The sequence below is a fragment of the Hypanus sabinus genome, chromosome 5 (genome assembly GCF_030144855.1).
Source record: "Hypanus sabinus isolate sHypSab1 chromosome 5, sHypSab1.hap1, whole genome shotgun sequence".
Taxonomy (NCBI): domain Eukaryota; kingdom Metazoa; phylum Chordata; class Chondrichthyes; order Myliobatiformes; family Dasyatidae; genus Hypanus; species Hypanus sabinus.
The window spans coordinates 165,160,872-165,168,276 of record NC_082710.1 but is presented as its reverse complement, the minus strand read 5'-3'; the positions used below and the strand labels follow the sequence as shown (position 1 = coordinate 165,168,276).

The 7,405-nt window shown below is 49.8% G+C and overlaps 2 non-coding genes across 2 annotated transcripts; both read left to right on the top strand.

The window, feature by feature from the left end:
• Positions 1-504: 504 nt before the first annotated feature.
• LOC132394886 (U1 spliceosomal RNA) lies at positions 505-668 on the top strand. Its single transcript, XR_009512432.1, has one exon. It is a non-coding gene; the product is annotated as a U1 spliceosomal RNA (small nuclear RNA).
• Positions 669-6,566: 5,898 nt separating this feature from the next.
• Positions 6,567-6,728, top strand: LOC132394892 (U1 spliceosomal RNA). Its single transcript, XR_009512438.1, has one exon. It is a non-coding gene; the product is annotated as a U1 spliceosomal RNA (small nuclear RNA).
• The last annotated feature ends 677 nt before the right edge of the window (positions 6,729-7,405 follow it).

The window sequence follows — 7,405 nt, the reverse complement described above, 5'->3', positions numbered from 1 at the left end:
TTGTCCCCCGAAGGTTTGGGAGCATTCTTATGCATTGCTTTGTCCGAGGAAAGGAGTTTCTGCATTCAGATATGCCGAAGTTTAACTTAGTGGAGACATTGTCAGCCTCACCATATTGAAATAAAGAATGTCATTGTAAATCCTGAATTGCATTCAATCAGCAACTGTTAACTCTGATCTTAAGGGTTACACTCTAAACGTCACGTTGTGAGCCTTCCAGACTCCTTGTTGCTCCTGCACTGACACCTCGTGGCCACATTCAGAATAGCAACATACAACGATTCCATGTATGGCAAATATACAAATTAGCACTTGCGGCAAATTAACGCAAAAAATTACGTCTCCGTCCCAAGAAGAACAGAAAGTAAGAATGAACTTCTAGGGGTTCTTCTTCTTAATAAGATAATGCAGAATTACGGACATTGATCTCCCGAAATGGTGTACCACCTTTAAATTAAAGAGTAACGTTTACGATTGGATCGTCACGTGGCGCTGTGATCAAACATACTTACCTGGCAGGGAACCGTCGGTGATCAGGAGGGCCGAGGTTCCAGGACGAGGCTGTCCCATTGCACTCCGGGTGTGCTGACGCCTGCGATATCCCCAAATGCGGGATACTCGACTGCACAATTTGTGGTAGCGGGGGACTGCGTTCGCGCTCTCCCCTGATCATGCGACGAAAAGCAGATTTCGTGAATAAACCCGTCCAATCGCTTTTGTCCTTAATCCTTTCAGCAGAGCTTTACTTTATCCGCTTCCGCATTTTCGAAGACGGAATTCTTCATCAAGCACTTCATTTCATTCGGCGTCCTCCCCATATCCAACCAGCCTCTGTGTTAGATCCGTTCCAATTCCCGCCACTATCTGTAAGAAGTTTGTATGTTCTTGTCACCGCCTAGTGTTCCGGTTTCCTCGCAAAGGCTTACTAGTAAACTGAGAATATGCGGTGCAGGCTTCGGAACGTAGCGACAGTTGCCGGTTGCCCTGAGAACGATCATCTCTGATGTGATTTGACACAAACTACGCATTTCACTGCATGTGTCAATGTATCTGTGACAAGTAAATCTCATCTTCAATCTTCATCTCCATAGATTCTGCAGTCCCTGACTATACAATTAATTTAGATCAGTCTCTTCGCTGCGTTCCCTCTCTGGACAAGACGTCTCCAAGGGTCTGGATAATTCCTTGATTCCATACGCAAATTTCCTTAGGAATGGCCAATAGACCTTTTGAGATTCCTGTTATGTGGCTTCAATTTTTCAGGACAAACGCAATACGATCCCTTTCACCGCTTTAAAATATATATCCCAATATGGTTGGCTTCAGTATTTTCCACATTGTCATTCCCTCATCTGGCCCTTTTCCTCTATGAAGGCGCTTCACATCCTCCTTCCCATTCAGATTCCTCTCCGGCTGAAACTCCTCCACCCACGCCCGCCTAAGCCTGTTGGGCCAATCGGTTTTGTAAACCATTCCACAAGACAGTTATTCTGGGGGTGGTCAAGCACCCCGCCCCGCAGGTCCCAGGGCTGCTATTGCCATTCTTCCTGAGGCTGGCATCTGTGCTCGGTGGCTGCACAGCGACTCCCGTACTGACCTCCAGACTCCAATTAAAGAATAAAATTATGTACCATAAACCATTCAATGACTCTCAGTCCTTTACAACTGTTTCCTTTACAGTCTTAACGTTCCCACACTTTTCACCACCCACGTGGCACTCTGTTATTCCATATTTACATTCCCTTGTTGAGCGGTTTACACCCCGCCCCCCAACCCCTCCACCACTCCCGCGGGAGAAGGACCCTAGACTGTGGTCCTTCCCCACCGGGCCTTTGAGGTGGCTGCACCGAGTTTGAGTGCGTCCCTCAGCACGTACTCCTGGAGCCGAGAATGTGACAGTCGGCAGCATTCCCCCACGGACATCTCCGTGTGCTGGTAGACCATCAAGTTTCGGGACAGTCTGCTCAGGGAACCACCCCACTGTGTCCATCTCGTCCTTCTCCTGCAGTGCCTGCAGGACTTTACGTGCTGACCACTGCCTGATGGCCCTGTGGTCAAAGGCGTTGACCTGAAAGAACTTCTCTGCGAAGGACAGGTATGGCGGCAACGACCAGCTGACAGGGGTGTTGCGCGGGAAAGGGGCCAGACCCATCCTTCGTAGCCAGGACGACAGGTAGAACCTGGGCACGTAGTGGTACTTGGTGCCCACGTACCTGGGATCCACACACAACCTGATGCAGCCACACACGAAGCTGGCCATCAGGGTGAGGGCGACATTGGGGACGTTTTTGCCCCCGTTGTCCAGGGACTTGTGCATGGTGGTCCATCTGACCCTCTCCATCTTGGATCCCCAGACGAATCTGACGACGGCTCGGGTGATTTCCGAGCTGAAGGAGCGGGGGACTGGCCACTTCTGCGCAGTGTACAGCAGCCCTGAGAGCACCTCACACCTGATGACCAGGTTCTTGCCCGCTATCGATAGGGAGCGCCCTCCCCACAGCCCCAGTTTCTGTTTCACCTTGGCAGTCCGCTCCTGCCAGTTCTTGTTGCACGCCTCGGCCCCTCCGAACCAGATCCCCAACACCCCCTGGTGATCAGCCCTGATGGATCGGTCGGGCCAGTTGCCGAAGAGCACGGCTTCGCTCTTCGTGCGGTTGACCCTGGCCCCCGACGCCTGCTCGAACTGTTCGCAGATGTTGATCTGCCTGCGAACTGAGCTCGGATCGGAGCAGAAGAGGGTGACGTCATCCATGTACAGGGAGGTTTTGACGTGTCCCTCCACTGCCTGGCAGCGTTACCCCTCTTATGCCCCCATCCCTCCTGATGGCTTCGGCAAAGGGTTCTATGCAGCACACGAACAAGACAGGGGAGAGAGGGCAGCCCTGCCTGACTCCAGACCTGATGGGGAAGCTGTCTGTTTCCCACCCGTTGACCTGGACTGCGCTACAGATGTCGGTGTCGAGCAGTTTGATCCAATTCCGGATTCCCTCCTCAAATCCCATTTTGGAGAGTACATCCGCCATGTACGTGTGCGATATCCTGTCGAAGGCTTTGTCCTGGTCCAAGCTGACCAGGCAGGCATCCACCACCTGTCCTGCACGGAGGCGATGGTGTCCCTCAGCAGCGCGAGGCTGTCTGAGATCTCCCTGCCCGGTACAGCACAGGTTTGGTCCGGGTGGATCACCTGCTCCAGTGCAGACTTGACCCTGTTGGCGATAGACGGACAGGATCTTGTAGTCCACATTCAGGAGAGATGGGCCTCCAATTCCTAATGTCTTCCCTCTCCCCCTTCTGCTTGTAGATGAGGGTGATGATGCCCTTCCGCATGGATTCGGACATGCTGCCTGCCAGCAGCGTAGCGTTGTTCACTTCCAGCAGGTCGGGGCCCATCCGGTTCCACAGAGCTGAATACAACCCGACCGGTAAGCCGTCGCTTCCGGGAGTCCTACCCGACTCAAAGGAACGGACGGAGCCAGTCAGCCCGTCCAGGGTCAGCGGCTGCTCCACACTCTCCCGCTTGCCGTCGTCTAAGGCCTGCGTGATAGACGACAGGAAGTTACCGGGGCACTCCCCTCCGGCTGATCACCGTGTCCGCCTCCCCCGTGCGGAGCGAGCGGCTCCCACCGCTGCTGGTGACCGGTCGTTCTGTCCGGAGAGTTCAACTGCACCATTGATGCGGCTGGACGATCCGGCAGCGCCGACGGCAGGCTGGACAGTACCTCCAGACTCCTGATGGAAACGGTAAAGACAGCCAAGCTGCGCGACGCCTTTGGCGATCCCACAGGTGGAGCTCAGCCGCAAGCCACCTTGGACACGATCGGACGGCTCAGCCCGTTCCCGGGTCCACTTCCTCTTCCTGTCAGAGCCCCTCACGGTCAGAACCACCGATGTCACGCCGGTGTTCCTCTCAGACCACTGCCTCCTGCGAGCCACCTGCCACCTGCGGGAGGACGGAGAGTGAACGCATGATTTATTGTAGATAATTTTATTTAGTGAATAAGGACTCAGAGTCAATGAATAGTTTTTGTAATCATTTTATTTTGTACTATTTCTAAATAAAGTATATTTGAGAAAAAAAAATCCCATTGCACTTCGGGTGTGCGATATCTCCAAATGCGGGAATCTCATTTGTGGTAGTGGGGGACTGCGGTTGTGCTTTCCCCTGATAATGTCAAGAGAGACAGAATAATGCGCTACTTTGACTTCAAATAACTCACCAATCAGAGGTCTGCATTCCTGGGAGCTGATCATGTTGAATACTTTTGCTGTGTTACTTTTTCCAGTTGTTAGCTAGGTATACATGGTGAGGCAGTAAATTGGATTAGACATTGGCTCAATAGAAGAAGTCAAAGAGTGGTAGTAGAGGATTGCTTCTCTGAGTGGAGGCCTGTGACTAGTGGTGTGCCACAGGGATCTGTACTGGGTCCATTGTTAGTTGTAATCTATATCAATGATCTGGATGATAATGTGGTAAATTGGATCAGCAAATTTGCTGATGATACAAAGATTGGAGGTGTAGTGGACAGTGAGGAAGGTTTTCAAAGCTTGCAGAGGGTTTTGGACCAGCTGGAAAAATGGGCTGAAAAATGGCTGATGGAGTTTAATACAGACAAGAGTGAGGTATTGCATTTTGGAAGGAAAAACCACGGTAGAACATACAAGGTAAATGGTAGGGCACTGAGGAGTGCAGTAGAACAGAGGGATCTAGGAATACAGATACAAAGTTCCCTAAAAGTGGATAGGGTAGTTAGATAAGGTAGTAAAGAGAGCTTTTGGTACTTTGGCCTTTATAAATCAAAATATTTAGTGTAAGAGTTGGAATGTAATGCTGAGGTTGTATAAGGCATTGGTGAGGCTGAATTTGGATAATTTGTGCAGGATAATTAATAAGGTTGAAAGAGTGCAGAGAAGGTTTACAAGGATGTTGCCGGGACTTGAGAAAATGAGTTATAGAGAAAGGTTGAATAGATTAGGACTTTATTCCCTAGAGCAAAGAAGAATGAGGGAAGGCTTAATAGAGGTTTATAAAATTATGATGGGCATAGATAGAGTGAATGCAAGCAGGTTTTTTTCCACTGAGGCCAGGGGAGAATAAAACCAGAGGACATGGGTTAAGGGTGAAGGGGGGAAAGTTTAAAGGGAACATTGGGTGGGGGGCTTCTTCACACAGAGAGTGGTGTGAGTGTGGGATGAGCTGCCAGATGAAGTGGTAATGCGGGCTCGCTTTTAACATATAAGAAAAACTTGAACAGGTACATGGATGAGAGGGATATGGAGGGATATGGGCCAGGTGTAGGTCAGTGGGACTAGTCAGAAAAATGTTTCGGCACAGCCAAGAAGGGTCAAAAGGCCTGTTTCTGTGCTGTAATGTTCTGTGGTTCTATGTTCTCGTTCAGAGGCTGTATACGTTTCTAGGTAACATTTCGGTAATATTACAGTATGTGTGTAAGTGTGAGTATGCATGTGAGTAATGACGACGGCACACACTCACACAATCATTCAATGAGTTAAATCCGTTCCCGGACTTCAGCACGCTGCCATCTGTACATGCACTCTGCACCCGCTCACACTGTCATATTTTCATATGTTCACACACGTTAACATGTAAACACACACACACACACACACACACACACACACACACACACACACACACACACACACACACACATCCTGTTCGTCAGATTCGCCTCACTGATCGAGCCAAACCGTTTCACTTCGGTTTGGAAACACGGCTCTGGCGCGCAATCTCACGTTTGAACGATGTTCTTGATTTCCCAAATAATTCAAAATCAAGCACAATTAATGCTCCAAGTATTCACCATTAGTGCGAGTAACCTTCTCTTTGCCCCCCCCCCCCAAACCTCCTGCCGCCCTTCCTCACATACACAAATACATCAGTACTACAGCACCGAATCTCGCTCAAGGACTCCCTCAGTTTCCCTCCCCACTCTCCCGTGCCCCCGTAGGTCCCAGTGGTATTGACATTCCTCATGAAGCTGGCATCTGTGCTCGGTGGCCTCAGCGAGTTGGTGTATCAACTTTGGGTGCAAGTGGGATCTATTGTCCCCCGAAGGTTTGGGAGCATTCTTATGCATTGCTTTGTCCGAGGAAAGGAGTTTCTGCATTCAGATATGCCGAAGTTTAACTTAGTGGAGACATTGTCAGCCTCACCATATTGAAATAAAGAATGTCATTGTAAATCCTGAATTGCATTCAATCAGCAACTGTTAACTCTGATTTAAGGGTTACACTCTAAACGTCACGTTGTGAGCCTTCCAGACTCCTTGTTGCTCCTGCACTGACACCTCGTGGCCACTTTCAGAATAGCAACATACAACGATTCCATGTATGGCAAATATACAAATTAGCACTTGCGGCAAATTAACGCAAAAAATTCCAGCTGCGGCCCGAGAAAAACAGAAAGTAAGAATGAACTTCTAGGGTTTCTTCCTCTTAATAAAATAATGCAGAATTACGGACATTGATCTCCCGAAATGGTGTGTCACCTTTAACTTAAAGAGTAACGTTTACGATTGGATCGTCACGTGGCGGTGTGATCAAACATACTTACCTGGCAGGGAACCGTCGGTGATCATGACGGCCGAGGTTCCGGGACGAGGCTGTCCCATTGCACTCCGGGTGTGCTGACGCCTGCGATATCCCCAAATGCGGGATACTCGACTGCACAATTTGTGGTAGTGGGGACTGCGTTCGCGCTTTCCCCTGATAATGCAATGAACAATAGAATAACGATTTGCTTCCACTCAAAGTGGCTATTCATGTGGAGGAGGGTGTCACGGTTCATCCCCAGCAGCTGCGTAACAGAGGACTCTCTGATCTACGGGCTGTTCCCGGGGATGCACGCCGAGACCAACATCCGGAGCTGCTGGCAGATCATCAACTCGGTCAAAGACGCTCTTTGGTCAGGCCGAAACCTGATGGTCTATCAGCACTCGGAGATGTCCGTGGGGGAATGCTGCCGACTGGTACATTCTCGCCTGCAGGAGTACGTGCTGAGGGACGCACGCAAACTCGGTGCAGCCACCGCAAGGGCCCGCTGGGGAAGGACCACAGTCTAGGGTCCTTCTTCCGTGGCAGTTGAGGGCAGGGTGGCGGGGTTGGGGCTATACCCATTGAAAGTAAATATTAAAGAACAAAGTGCCACGTGGGTGACAAAGCATTAGAACTTTGAAAATGTAAGGACAGCAATGGTACCAACCCTGTAAATAACTGACCGTCTTTGAATGGTTATTGTACATAATTTTATTTTGGAGTAAAGTATATTTTGTTCAATTTTAAAAAACTAATCAAGCAGAGGCTTCACTGTGTTACTTTCTTTCTCCAACTGTTCTCTTTGCCATTTGTCTCCACATCACTGTCCAGTCGCAGACTTACACCCCAC